Source organism: Argiope bruennichi, chromosome 6 (assembly GCF_947563725.1).
Source record: "Argiope bruennichi chromosome 6, qqArgBrue1.1, whole genome shotgun sequence".
Classification (NCBI taxonomy): domain Eukaryota; kingdom Metazoa; phylum Arthropoda; class Arachnida; order Araneae; family Araneidae; genus Argiope; species Argiope bruennichi.
In genome coordinates this window covers 72,406,287-72,422,390 of record NC_079156.1, presented here as the reverse complement: position 1 = coordinate 72,422,390, position 16,104 = coordinate 72,406,287, and the positions used below count along the sequence as shown (strand labels likewise).

Below are 16,104 nucleotides of genomic sequence, written 5' to 3'. Positions count from 1 at the left end.
GGATATTTATACAACTAAATTGCTTAATATAAATATACGTGGTATAAGCCTAAATATGTTTTACAATATTTTCGAACTTCTAATTGCCCAAGCAAACTTGATAAATATAGTTTTCAAGAAATCCACGGTTTAAAATCGTGCATTTGAAAGGAATTTCTTTTTTTATAATATTTAGTTCTTTTGTTATTTTCATCTTTTTAAATTCGTATCTTTATAATACTGTTTGTCTTTAATTTTTCCGTTTTAATTAGATTTTAATTATTAGTGCATTTAGCCCCAATATCTTAGATTTTTAGTAAATCTTTTCTATTCGAAATTAAGGTGTTTAGCGATTTTGTTTTCGGCCTTAACTCAAATTGGCTTTTATTACTTTCGATAGAACAAGTTTCACTGAATTTCCTTGTGTTTCATCAAATATTGCATTTTTCAGTAGAGAAGTGTTTCCATACAGAATTCTGCACTGAACTCAATGCTGCGTCTATGGATAGGGAAATCCCATGACGTCATAACGCTACTATACAAAATAAGTATTTGGGTAATGTATTTCAAAATGAGAGTTCACTTTTTTCTTATGTAAAGGATTCAGATAATGAATAGAAATTTTTTTTCTCTTGGTTTAAAAATGGAAGAAATAGTTAGAACAAATCTTTGCTCAAATAATGAATGGGGTGTTAATTTTATTGCAACAATAAAACCTATTGAAAATTGCGCTGAAAAAAAAACTTAAAGTGCTGAAATTCAAACTTTTTCATGTTAATTAAACTTCAATTTTAAAAGAACTTTTTAAATTTTAAAATGGTGTTCAATATGTGTATAGTTTTTACAAATCGCAACAGAAAAATTAAGATTTTCGTCACTTAATATTTTGAATAATTTAAATTTGTTTTCATATTAAATTGAATTCAAATTTGATAGCTTTAGGCCTATATTTTGCTCTGCAGGACACGAGCACGTTCAGCAAAAGAGCAAAAAAAAAAAAAAAAAAAAAAAAAAACCTTGAGTGATATTACAATTAAATTTTGATAGGGATTTCTTTGACATGTCTCAATTTAAGCAAGGGAATTTTAGGTATCTTTGAAAGAATATGGTATGCATTAAGGATTTTTCCCTTCACTTGGAACGTGAGAAAATGCAGAAATAAGCAACCTTACAGAGCACGTATAAACTGGAAATCGTATCGGGAAATAAACATTTTAGAATGAAATATGGACTAAATTAAGATAAAAATAAGGAAATTAAGATTTATATTAGATTAAGAGGTATATAATAATTATTATTATAGATTTTATATACACAATAAAAAGATCCCGGTAAAATAAACATAGTTTCGTCCATTGTTTAATTTTAAGCTTTTTTTTTAATTAAAGCTTGGTGTTAGCAAATAATTGAAAACTGAGTAAATAATGACTAAAAGTTTTTAAGCCAAACGATTGTTTATCTATTCCATTCAATCCGTTCACAAAATAAAATAGTTTCTTCAATACCGACTTATTCGAATGTTACTAAAACAATATATGCTTTAGTGCTTTGAAGCATGCATGCTATATCCAGGATGCATTTTTTTTTTTTTTTGTATAAGTAGATAAGGCTGCTTCTGTATTTTACCCGTCTACATTAATATGTATATACAAATGTATATTTAATGAAAAAAGTTGGCTTATATAGAATGCTTCAAAAAGTTAAAATCATTTATTTCCTTAATTATTAAAATCGGGCATGTGCTTCCATTACAATGTTCCATCAAATAGGATAGCTAACAAATGAAGACTTTGACATTTCCAAAGATTGATAATAAAATAGCCTAAAAATTAAATTTATTGTTTCCCATAATGCAAAAGTGTAGAAAAATGTTTCCATTGCTTCCTTTTATGGACACGCAAATGTTTCTCGCATTTATCTAAAATTTTCAGAGTTCTCTCTAAATGTAGAGATGCTTATTATAAAATCAAATAGTAGCATTTATTTTGGAGGTGAAAACTAAATATTTATCTGGTGATAAGCAAACGTCCTGATAATTCGACTTTTTATCACCTATCCTGTTAATTTCGATTGATCGACAGATACAACTTCTATTTTGAACGAAGAGAGGAGAAGAGGAAATTACGAAATTGAATATTTAAGATATTTCGAATAAATGCATCCCAAACAAGAAAGTGTTGTACGATTTATTAGCCCAACTATCGATTTGATCACATATCAAAATATGGTTGATAATATAGAAATATGCGCGGCATTTGGAATTATGCAGTCATTTTAGATGGTAAAATAATCCATCACAAATTGATAAAAATTGATGTGCGCAGAATTTAATAAAGTAAAAATACAAAGCTAGCATAAAATCAAGAAGTGAGAAAATTATGCATTTCTTTAAATATCAAAAGTTAAAATCTATTTTTAAAATGACTTTTTTTTATTAGTAGACTCAAAAAATAGAATTTTTTTAAAAAAAATCCAAAATATGGAAATAAAAACAAAATTCAAGTACTGCAAATACAAATAAAAATAAATTACAGCAGATACCATAAAAAGGTTCCAAAGCGTTCGCTAAAAATCGAAATATATTATAAATAGAATTAAAATTTTAATCTATATATATATATATAATGTATATCAGTTTGTATCTTTGAACCTGATAAAATTTTACATGCTTATCGGATTCTAAAGTAATTTGGTACAGGCATTCCTTAGCACTTATATGGATGGCCTATTAAAAATTTTCTACAACCCTCTAAAGACAGCGAAAAGGGGGGGGGGTGAAAGAAATATTTTAAATTTATTCCACATAAATTCTGAATAAATCTTAGCAAAATATTTTTACATTATCTTACAATTTTAAGTGATAATTCCGTTTCTATAAGGTTGTTTCCCTAATTTTAATAATTTTTTGTTAATTTAAACATACTTTATTAAAATGTCCCTCCCTCCCTTGTAATATTAAGCGTTTTCTGTTTAATTATATTTATCACCGGAAAAGTGACTGTTTTTGGTTTCCTTGGTCATTTTTTTGCTTTTGCTTTTGTTGCGTAGTTATTTAACTGAATTTCAGTTGAATTTGTCATTTTGTATCTTTTGTCACAGGTTTTAAGCAGCTGTCTTTTAAGGGTTTTGCAATTTTTTTTAATTGTATGATCTAATTTATTTAATTTTTAATATGCCCAATCAGCAGGCCATAAGATTTTTTTATTGGTTTTATCTGGAATTTATTGAATAGAATTCTATTTAAAAATAAATAATAAAATAAATAATTTCGAAATAAATTTTTATTTATGCTAACGTTAACAATATAAATAAAGGGCCGCGGTGGCCTGGTGGTAAGGTCTCGGCTTCGGAACCGGAGGGTTTTAGGTTCGTGACCCAATTCCACCGAAGAACCATCGTGTAAGGGGGTCTGTTGCACGTTAAATCCGTCATGACCAAACATCCTCCCGTTGGTGTGGTGTGGAGAGGGGGGTGCCAGCTCAGGTGTCGTCCTCGTCATCTGACCGCGGTTCAAAATGACGAGGTCCATCCCAAAATAGCCCTAGTGTTGCTTCAAACGGGACGTTAATACAACCAAACCAAACAATATAAATAAACGTACTGGCACATTTGAGAGCCATTTTCCCCATGGGGTGGGTTTTGTATTTTTTAAAAATCTAGATTAGAGTGGTCTGGATTAATTTAAAAGAACAATATGCTGCTCCCTTGATATATGTTGATTACAATCTGATCAGAAACAAACCACATTTTTCTACGATTGAAACTCGGAAGCAAAATAAAAGAATTGATTGCAGTTTCAAGATAAAATTGAAATTCTTAACATGTATGAGAGTTTACCTAAATTGAGTCAAAGCAAGATTTCAGCGCTACTGAAAATTTCATAGCTTTTTTATATAAAAATTCAGCCTTTGATAATTTGAAGCTAAACTGATAAGATAATCTTATAATCCAGAATAATAAAATGATATTTAAAAAATCCAAGATAAATAGATAAATGTAAAACGTAATCAATTAAAAATAAAGTTTAAAATACTCCTTTAATGGAATATTAAAAAACAGAACTTTAAAATTTAATTGTTTTCTATTTTTTTATTCTTGAATTCAAATATTTTTTCTCTAATTTAATATTAGATTCCACTTAAATAGAATCAAAATTTCATTCAATTATTTTTAGCAGATCAGTTGAATTCTGAAAATTTTAAATTGCATTTTTCATTTTAGCAATTAGAAAGTGAATAATGTACTAAGTTTTGAAACTTGAATAAAAAAAAATATTTAAAAAATCATTTTCATAATTCAATTTTCTCAAATGAAGTAAGCTTCATTAAATAATAATATTTAAAACAGGAAAAGAGATTACGTCTACCGTTTAAAAAATATAACGCATGCTGTAATTAAAGCTCACGCAATAGCAAATACTGACTGAATCTAAAAATAACAAGAACATTCTCACCTGATACATTTCGGAACAAAACATAAGCAGATGCAAGCATATCATTGCCAGTCATAACATTAAAAAGAATCGTTTGCGCTTCATCGGCCTTTCCTTTTATTTGCTTTTTGAAAAAATCTCTAAAAGCATCAAAACAATCTGTTTTTTTTAAACGATAAATTTATGCATCTGTTTCAGTTTCTATTTGAACTCTGTCCCTGGATAAATTTCTGTTGTTCCATTTCAAGAACATCATTCGGCAAAATTCCAAGAAATCCACGTGACGACAGGGAACATTCGCTTAAGTACCAAGTGCAGTTTTACAGTGCTTGTAATAAAATAATTGTTTTTGTATTTATATAATGAAATACGTGCGCGTGTTATTTAATTGAGTGTTTTAGTGTCAGCGTTTAATGTATAGGGAAAAGCAGCTGTCCAATCTAAAGACCAACCAATTATTTTCTCCAGTAAGTAAATTTCTTAGAGCTGTTATATTTAAAAAAAATTATAGTCCTAATAGCGTCAAAAGTCAGGTACACATAAGAAAAAAAAATAGTTATTTAGCAGAACACTATCATACATTTTTGTGAGGGAAAGGGGGGAGGGGGAGGATGTGGGACTCTTTCTAAATGTCTCGAAAACTGTCCTTGGCGGATTAAGGGAGTTTGCGGCACTAAATAGAGCATCGTATGAGGTCCGGCTTTTAATGAGCTGATAAGTTTATCTTTAAGTTTTAACACATTTTACATTTAACCAGAGAGCTGATAATTTTTTTTATAATTACTAGAATTACTTTTATTAGAATGTTTTAATTATTATTTAAATACTTTTTTTAAATTTTTCAATGTCTGCATTTATCTTTTTGATTTATAACGTTACGACATCCGTGTTTATACGCAATTATATTTAAATTGATGTTTACAACTAATAAATGGTAACAACTAACTGAGCGTAATGAAACTCATAATAAAATGACTAATTATACTTCGCCAAGTGTTGATTTTATCCTAATGTTTCATATAAAATTTTCATAATTTATAAATTCATTTATCCGGTAGATTAATAAGATTTTTAATCGAGTTTCCTTTATGCCTTGCGACCCTATGCAATTGCCTACCCAGTTACCACAGGATGTTGCACAATATTGTACGATATTGGGCAACATCCTGTGTTATTCACAGGATGTTGTAATTATTATTCAATTTTCATCAATGTTATGCAATATTGCAAATATTAATATTTAATATCATACAATATTGAGCAATATATGTGTACTTTCAGGGCAGTAGCTTTGTTGGGAACAGGTCACTATATACTGCACATTTTCAGAAATGGAAGCCCTTCATCTTTTGTGACGCCTTGGTCGATTTTGATATAATTAAAATCAATGATGAATTTCTGACAAGATATTCGATATTCAAGCAGGAACTAATTTTATATAATTTTCTTATAAAACAGATTAATCATCGTAAATAATTTGTGCATATATTTTTAAACTTTAAATTATATAAATTTTAACACATTCACTGCCACTACTCACGATTGATAACCGGACCATCTATCTAATTAGATGACTCCTTCTTTGTTATCTTTTAACTGTAGTAGAGAAAGTGTCATCTAATAACATAGATGGTTTGGTACAATCCATCTATGTTTGGTAGTATATTATCTGTAACGCACAGGCGCATTTGCGGCAATCAATGTGTTAATATAATTTATAGAAACTTCAAAATAAAAAAAAATTAATAATAAGTAGATAGCATAAAAAAAAGAGGTATATAAGCACAAATTTGTTTCATAAAAATTAAAGAAAATATTATTTAGAAAAAAAAATCTGTTAATATTGTTTACTTACTTTTCTTGTCTTTGGTGTAGGCTAGAAAATGCTTACATCCACAAGTCACTTGTCATCACTATAATCAATGATGAATCAAGATATTTCAGCAATTATCTAGCATCGCAAGCAAGTATAGCATGCTAGTATAAGCAAGCGGGGGAAGGGGGCAGGTAAGCAGATTAAAATGTTATTAATCTAATCGCCAAATTAATAAATGTCTAAAAAAATACAAACTCTAGAATTTAAAAAAGATACAAGGATGAAATCAACACTTACCCAAGTATAATTTGTTAGGTTCCTATTCGTTTCAACGTATTTATACACAAACCAACTGTTTAAATATTATTTCGCAGAAACATGAACACCGTGCAGTTACGAGTCGTGCTAAATAAATAAATAAACTAAAACATATGCATCTTCACAAACTTATTAAAAATGAACGAAATGAATCATAAACTTGTTGTTTCAGTTCATAATGTGCATCGCATAAGACAGCAAAATGCCATCAGTAACTAAAACAACTGCTTATTTCTATGGTAATTGGGTGACTAGCTGTAATTAAAAAAAAGTTACTAAAAAAATGTGATATGGTAATTTGAGGTGTAACCTTTAGGATTTGACGGTTTTTCAAACCCGGTTTTGAAAAACCGGTTTCTTAAAATAAATGTTTCACATTTGAAAACCGGTTTTCCAGAACGCCTGGATATTCCTCTTCTTCAAAAACAAACAAATATTTTGAATTTTATCGGTTGGGACCAATTCGTCTAGCAGCTGAAATCTTAGGGCGCCGAGATGCCAATTTATTAACAAATGAAGGTATATTTGAATTTCTGTTAAATGAACTAAAAAAATTAAACACAGAAATGAGCTTGAAATTAGAAGAAAGAATTTAAGAAAGAAGAAAAGTAGAATTAGCAATTCTTTTGCTGTATTTGCAAAATCCACAAAACATTTCTAGTTCGATGAAGAAATCTAGTATAGCTTCAAAAACCGAAATTATTAATCTATCTAGAAAGATAGTGTCTGGAATATTTCCAAATTCTTATGTGGAAACCGATTCTGATGAAGAGCAAATCGAAGAAACTACTCATCAGAGTAATATTTTTTTTAAAGAAGCCATGGAAAAATCAATTCGTAAGTTTCTTGAAGAGCCTGAAGAAAAACTTACAAATCCAAAGACACTGAAAGCTGAATTTTCATTATTTGAGGCGACGAATAAAAGAACAAATCTTAGATTTGTTATTTGATGCCATGAAAACTATAAAACCAAGTTCAGTAGCTAGTGAACGAGTGTTTTCTATTTCAGGCAATATTGTGTCCAAAATAAAAACAAGATTTAGAAACCATTCAGTGGATATTTTATGTTATTTTATAATAAGTAATATACATATGTATATGTATGTGTATGCATACTCACCACCAGGGGAGAAATGGTTAAGCAAAATAGGATTAATCAAAATAGGGCATGAAGACATCAGTTTAAAATGTGTTTAATCGTTTCTGAAATGTGTTACAAAGCATGTTCAATATGGCGCCCACCATTTTCTGAAAGCAAGTTAAATCGCATTAATGCATTCTGAACAGTAGCTGTTAGCATATCAGGAGGAAAATTATCATATGTCGGTGTATCGCTTCTTTCAGTTCCGCCAGAATGTTTAAATTTTCATCATAAACAATGCTTATTAAAACGTTTCAGAAACGATTAAACACATTTTAAACCGATGTTTTCATGTCCTATTTTGTTTACCAATGTTGCATACAGCGTCATTTCCCACCTGGTGGTGAGTTTTTGAACGTTTTTTTGGCGGAAAAGAAGTCCCTATGACCTCCTTTGAACAATTATCAAGATTGATTAGCAACATTTGGTCCAGTAGTTTTCCTTTTATGATTATTTCAAAGTGTAACTTTAGTTATAACCACCCTGTATGTGTTTTTAAATAATGTAAATAATTTAAATAATTTTAAAATATTTTTTTAAAAATAAATGTAAGTAAGGATAACTGAAATGTAAATAACTGCATTGCAAATATACTCAGTGAAGACCAAAGTAAAAAGAATTATTTCATAATAATTATTATATATGGGCGTTAAGAGCCATAATGTACCAGCATACGATCCTCTATAAATTATATATCGTTTCCCAATGAAATTTTTTTTTCCTAATTATAAATGTATAAAAAAGTTTAGCAGACTCTCCGCTAGATGGCAGCACATGCCAAAATATACATTCTCTATGTTTATAAAACACGATTCCTAGTTCAATTTAGCTAAAGTTATGAATGTATCCATTCTCTTTTTTTTACCGCATCGTATGCTAAAGGACTGCATAAATTTCAGGAGAGACAAATACCCAAATCAGCAGGATTTGTTGGCGAGTACAAATCTCGTTCAAAATAATTTATTTACCTATTAAATTTTATGCTGTAATTTTTACTTTATCGTATACGAAGAAAAAAAATGAAAGTGTTGCTATCATCAATCATTTTGAACTCGAAATTTTGATGAATCACTTCGTTTCAAACGTCTTTGAGTCAGAAAAACACATTATTGGAATTATAACAGTCTGCGAATACGATAACTTAAAAAGCTTTGAGCTCGACGGATGAAATTTGTCGCATGGAATTTTGACCAGATTTGTAGATTTCTATCAAATTTTAAACAAAATCGATTCATTGGACGCCTGAGTGCCTGCCCGTCCAAATACAAAGGAAAGCAATAGCTACACAATGCAAAAAGTTAGGCAAATAAAATTTATTGTGCAAATTAAGTATCTGAAATATAAATCTGTATCAAACTTTGACTCTAATGTGTCTGCGGATTGGCTGTCTACCGATCGGTAGCTCGTTTATATGCAAATTATGTAAATAGGCTTCTAGCAAACAGTAGCCGATTACACTTGTAGAAATGATTTGTGATATTAATTAAAGAACCAGTGGGACTGAGCTTCTCAAAACTTTCTCGCTAACTCTCTAATAAAGGTGTTATCCCAGAGAACGCCTTGCATAGCATTGGCGTACAATAATTATGAAACATTGACTTTTTAAATGAAGTGAACATTTTTACTGAATATATCATAAGATTCTTTGGAATTAATTGGCAATTAATACTTGCCATACTTATTAATACTTACGCATTTGTGTTTTAGATGAATTTGTCTCTATCGATCAAACAAAAATTTTACGCAGATCTACACATGTAGCCATAAAATTACATACCAAATTTCATATAAATAAATCATAGCTCTTTTGAGTTATCGGAGTTGCATGTTTCTGAAAATACAGGCCGACAGATGGTCAATTCCTGTGAATTTGTCTCAAAATTTTATAGGTGTCTACACAATAGATTTTAAGCATGTGTGCAAAATTTTATCAATCTAGCACTCTTTGTTAAGAATTCAGTTAACCACGTAATCTTCCTGGGCGGAGCTAGCTGCCAGTCATGTAAATATCACGTGGTCTCCTATTGATGTTAGTATACTTTTTTTCCTGTAGAAGCGAACTTGACTCCTGTACTAGGGGGAGTGTGATCTCGGCTTTCTCTCTCTCCCGAGAAATTTTATGTGTAGTTCTCTAGGCCTACTACACCATGGCGTCAAGTGCCTTTTGTTGTTGATGTTACCAATAAACCCCATAAAAGCCAACCTGAGTCTTCAAGTCATTTCACCCAGACCACAATCTTCACTATCAAATGAATTATTGTGTAATCAAGAAAAGCAACGATAATTTTACACTCTTCCTTTCTCAGTTACCGTGCCAACGTATACTCGGACAACCGGACAAACACATCCTCTGGCGGATTTTGCTGAAAATTTCAGACCATATATTGAATTTAGTATAAAGACCATGTATTAAATCTCATCTTTCTATCTCAAGGCCTTTTTGGGTTATCTTTGTAACAGACTGACAGACGGACCTTTTCCAGAAATGATTGTTTCAAACTCATTGAGGTCTAAAACCTCATGATTCATCAAAAATTCAAATTCGAATCTTTTGACAATTTCAATGACTTTTCTTACGCCTTCATATATGAGTAAGTAAAAATACATAGAAGTAAAATATGGTAAAAAGTATAAAATTTGTGTAGCGAGAATATATGAACAAACATATGGGAAATGCATTGTCTCTAGGCTTTCACAAAAATATATTTTAAAAAATAAACATAAGTTTATAAACGTTTCAATTAATTTTTTAAAATATTTAATACTCTTTCTGATTAAAAGAGAATAAATGTAAAAAAAAATCTGAAAGAGTTTATTTAAATTTTCGTTCGGGTGAACCTGAACATGAAAGTCGATAGCATGATGTTTTTATGTTTTATTTTTAAAAGAAAGTTTCAGAAAATCAACATCTGACTTTTATTTTTCAGATGCTTCAAAAACTTTTAATTTAAGTTTGTTTTATTAATATCAATTATTAAATTTATCTAGAATTTCCGATAATTTTAAGCAATATACGTCGGAATGCAATTAAATGCAAGTATTTATCTATTATTTATTTGCATTTAAATGTACAAATAAAAGCATGAATGCCGAATATTATTTAATATTGTTCCATTGCAAATAATATACATATCAGAAAGAAGAAAAAAAAAGAACATTAATTTCCATTAGAGTAAACTTAACCATATTAACGGCTGAAATGAAATTTAGAGTTGAAGAAAGTATTAATAGAGTGACCTATTTAACATGTTTGCATATATTGAAATAACCCTTAAATCTTTTATTTTTATATATCTGAGGTTATTTTAAATCGATTTGTCCAAAATTTTGTTTCTGGGAATTTTTCTTCATGCAAGTCAGTTTAAAGAGAAAACTTTGCAATTGGAAAATTTGAATATTACGCAAATATAAACATCTAAATGGCTCCGTGTACGAATATATTTTACATATTTTTCAAAGAGAACGTTCTACCGAATAACATTTTTTCCTTGAATTTGATTTTTATAGATTACGATTTATAACAAGCGTCCGGATATGTATTTGATGGACTGTACAACCCATTTTTTTATTGAACTGTATCGTGAATCCTATTCTACGTTTCTCTGCTACCATAATGCAGTAAGATGAGTTTACATTGTGCTTTGAGTTAGCCATCAAATTTCATACCTTTTAAATTAACGATTTCCAATAACCTTTTTATGAAAAAGGAGATGATAAATTTATGAGCAGGGAAATCTTCTTAAATTTATTATTCATATACTGTTTAATTAAAAAATAAATTTATTTTTCACTCTTTTATGTGTTTCTGATTTATTTACATCGTTGTGTTTTGAAAATTTTATCATTTTTGTCTTCACTGTTATTTAGAATTTAAGTACTATACTAATTAATTTTTTTAAAATCTCAATGTGCTGGAATGCAATTTGGAAGTGTTTTAACATGTTATCATGTATAACTGAATTAATAAAAATATGAACTGTGAAATTTTTTTCCTCTTTAGAGATTAATTTATATCCTTCATTGATTTGTGTGCCGGTGTCCTGGCATAGGGGTAGCAAGTCTTCCTAGTGGTTTGGGCGTCCTGGGTTCGAATCCCTGTTCGGGCATGGTTGTTCTTCATCTGTGTTCTATCTGTGAGGTGTGTGAATGTGCCCCCCCCCTGTAAAAAGGGGTTGTGCAAGCGAATGTGTGTGAGTTTCATGAGCTAGAAGTCAGACTTCTGCTCTGGGGTGCTCAGGGGTCTTTACCCTCAGATGCTACTGCACACCCTTTCCGTGGTAACGCGGACACGACATCATTATCATCATCATTGATTTGTGTGGAAGCCGCTCTCCCAAAACACAGGTCCGAGGTTTGATCTTCGGGCTGTTGAAGGTCGACTCAGCCTTTCATCCCTTCAGAGGGTCAATAAATTGAGGACCAGACAAGCTTAGGAACTAAAGGCTGATTGATTAGGCTGATCATCTAATCGGGCCATATGCCTTGCACCCCAGGGCCCTTGGTCAAGAAAGCAGATATGGGCATTGTAGGCCTAGGCTCACATGGGCTGTCGTGCCACTGAGTTTAGTTTAGTGTGATTGCAAGCCATTTTTACTTTCTCATGAATGATGATATAAAGAGAAAATATTGTAATTGTCAAAAAATTCGAACTCGAGATTTTGATGAAGTTCCACGTTTCTTAATACAAAAAACTTAAATTAGGAATTAAATCTGTCTGTTTGTGAATGCGATAATTAAAAAATGCATTGAACTTGACTTCGACGAAGGAAATTTGGTGTAAGGATTTTTTTTTTCAAATTCTTAGATATTTTTTAACAAATTTTGAACGAAAGTCATTTAGAAGAAATCGTTTTTCCGGCTTCCCGATTATAAGCGAACGTAATAAATGCAAAGAATGTATTACGCCTTATAGAACGTTATTAAAGAACTAGACGAATAAAATTTGGCAAGCAGACTGAATATTTAAACTATTGAGGTATGTCAAATTTTGAACTAAATCTGTACCTTCGTATACATGGAACCGGAATAACTACAAATCCCAAGATTTAAAATAAGTAAAATTGGGTATGAGATTTTGTAATTACAATTGTAGCATGATGCCAAATTTTGTATTCAGTAGGTCGGAAAAAAAGACGTTCAGAATATTTATTCCATTTTCTAATACTTGTGCATTAATAGTATGCCAAATTTTAGTCACCAAAAGTAATTGCCAGATCTGACTCTTGATTCACACCATAAATCCCTATTGTTCGTCAGGGTCAGGCAATTAATACAAAAGTACCGATTTTCTTTATTAAAGTATGAAGCACGCAACTTTGACACGTGGGAATTGAAAAATAAAAATCTGCGTACTCCTGACATTCAGTGCTTCTTCAAAGTCTACACTTTTAAGCGAAAATGGGTGGAAGATGGTACCGTTATTCAAGAGTATATAAGGAAGTTTTGTAGAAATCATTCCCACTAGTGTAAGTGCTTTTTTAGTTGGTTTTTTTTATATATTTATTCTTTTTCTTTTGTTATTTATCAGTTTTATAAATTTTTAACTTTTTTATTGGGGTTTATTTAAAATTGAAATTTAATATATATATATATATATATATATTAATTTCATATTATGGAGGTTATATTGTAATGTAGCGTTTTATTATAAAAAAAATAATTGGAAATCCAGCTTAAATTAACAAAGCATGAAATAAATTTACCAGTTTGAAGGACTGGCAGATGTAATTAGAACCAGTGATACATTCTATATATGACGCAAAATTAATTGTTACGGTAATTTTCTTTAACCTTGGTTAAATATTTTAATTTACTGTCAAATCCAACAACAAAAAGGTATCATAAAACTATGCAAGTGATAATCTTTTATTTTATGTAAATGGTGCTTTATGAAATATAAAAATGAAAAGTAAGTATATACAAAACACATTTAAGAAAAAAGATGAACCAAAAATATTTAATACACAACTTTTAGTTTAAAAAGTAATAAAAGTATTCTTTTTTATTGTAGAACGTATTTTAAAATAACAGTTATGTAGTTCGAAGGAGGTCAAGAACCCTAAGCGAAGTTGTGGTGAAAGCTTAAAAGCCAGTTAACAGCTGCGCTACCCGAGCAATTGCTTTTGTAATGTGGTCATGTTAATGGGCTGCAAACCACAAGGTCCCAGGTTCTATTCTCGCTCAATCCAAACCACTACAAAGTAATAAAAATTTTGCAGACGTAATGTACGTCACTAGAAATTATTGTGGAAAAATCAAGAGGTCATTGCTTGATTTTTTTGCAGCGGAATTTTATTTTTAAGATTTGTTGTGCGTGATTAACAACTTAAAGCTCATAATCTCGCGAATAGCAAGACACGAAAACGTCAGCGTCACATTTGAATTTGTTTTATAAGAGATTATTTCTTTGACTTATGTTTCTTTTACTTATGTAAAAATTGATTTAAAAAACAATTTTTCTGAGACGGTAGGTAAATATTTTTCCCCACTGCTATTACTATTGATAATTTTATAAGGGTTTGTATTACGAGAATAAAAGAACATACAAAGTTAATGCAATTAATAATAGATTTCCAAGGAGTTGTCATTTGGCTAGAACTGAAAAAAAAGTTGAAGTTATTGGATAAAAATTACTTTTCAATTTTTAATTTTTTAAGAGTTGCAACTATTTTTTTTTTATTATTAACACAAAATTGATTCTTCATGAATGATATGATTATTTTCTAATTTAACTTTTAACCTCTCTTTAATTGTAGAGGAGTTACTTGGAAATAAAAAAAAATTACACAGTTATTTAATAGCTATGCATGATTGACCTGCCTTTAAAATATGGAAGAATTAATATGAATTATCAACTAATTTGATCATGGAAATATGCTTCAGTAAACTAATAAAATCTATAAATATTATTAAAAAAAGTATAAATACTTTCATTCCACTTGAAATTATGATATTTGGATAAATGGACATAATCAAAATATGTCAATTTGCATCAATAAGTGCAAAAATGTACTTGAAATGCAATATGTGCAGAAGCTAGAAATTCGATTTCCCAAAATTATATACAAAATATACAAATTTTACATGAAGAAGCATCATCAAAATATGCATCAATATGTGCAGAAATGTACTTAAAATACAATATGTGCAGAAGATGGAATTTCACTTTCTCTAAATTATATACAAATTATACAAAATTATTTACTACTGAAAGCTACCTGATTGAATCCAATTTAGCAGGGAATGTTTGTATAAACATTCTTCACAAATATTTCTTATCGGCAATTTACAAAATAACAAATATTAATTACATATAAAAAATTATCCCTAAATATGTATAATACCAGGAAAAAACTTTAACTTTAATTATCACATTTTTTGATAGTATATCTAGAAGAAAATAAATTAAAACTACCACGATATTTCTAAAAGAAAGCAGATGTGATCATTTGCTTTTACAGCAGTACCTAATTTTATGGCAGTTTAATCGAGGCCTTGTTGACAGCAATCCACATCCTTTATAATCAATTATTTGCTTCCAAACTTCTCACTTTGAAGTGGATGAAGCTGTTATCCACAAAATTCATATTGTTTCTATCTAATATTTAAAAAGTTCTGAGTTCTGTTTTTCGAATGTGCACTCAACCATAATAATATAAAATCTTTAAGACCAATGTGCGCTTTAACAACGAATTAATCGTTGCAATCGGATTGGCTGTCTAAGATTTTTTTGTTTTCTTTTAAACAAAAAACAAATATTGACCAATTTCCTCTGAAGTGCTTCAGGAAAGGGTGTTTCATTCAGCCATTGAAATCATAAAGTGATGCCATACTTCTAAATTGTACCAAGGTGCTTTCTTTCTTTCTTTTAGTTCAACAGTTGATATTATAGTATATTCCCATTGCGATGATTTACAGACTCATATCTGGAAGAAAAACTTTGTTCTTCTAGAAAAGCAGCTAATACCAATATATTGAAGCCATTAGTCCGATTTCTACCTGATGTGTTCCAAGGTCCTCCCCGTCCAATAGAAGTTGAGACAGCTTCCAATTATGATAATTCTTGACTCGTAGAATAAAGAAAACCAATATTCTTCTAAAAAAGAAATTGTATACTTATATATTGAAGTCTGAAAAACCAGATTTCTTCTTCAGATGCTTCAAAGTTGGTTTTAAAAAAGTTTCTACGAATTCTCATTACTTTGATTCTGTGACTCATACAATTGGTTAGATATGCTCGATCGAATGAGATTTGGACCATTGTATCTTATAAAACTGCAATGCATGTGTTAATTGTTTGATGTCGGCATATGAGAAACTGGTTGTATGTGTGATATCAAACATTTTCAATGCCCTTGAAGTACCTTAGCCGATTTACTGCGCAAACGTATTAACAGGATGATCATGATGTGTATAATT

General features: G+C 29.9%; 2 protein-coding genes across 4 annotated transcripts in view; both read right to left on the bottom strand.

Annotated features, from left to right (window-relative positions):
- LOC129972782 (sialin-like) overlaps positions 1 to 6,624 on the bottom strand; it is a 72,717-nt gene extending 66,093 nt beyond the window's left edge. The window contains exon 1 of one of the 3 annotated variants that reach the window (XM_056087044.1): positions 6,525 to 6,624. The gene's annotated coding sequence lies outside the window, so the exon portion shown is untranslated. Of the gene's footprint in view, positions 1 to 4,432; positions 4,631 to 6,266; positions 6,402 to 6,524 lie in introns of those variants that run through there. The other 2 variants (XM_056087043.1, XM_056087041.1) reach the window with 2 other exon arrangements.
- The window catches only part of LOC129971775 (putative inorganic phosphate cotransporter), a 65,230-nt gene that overhangs the window by 11,711 nt on the left and 37,415 nt on the right, over positions 1 to 16,104 (bottom strand). The window lies entirely within an intron of this gene.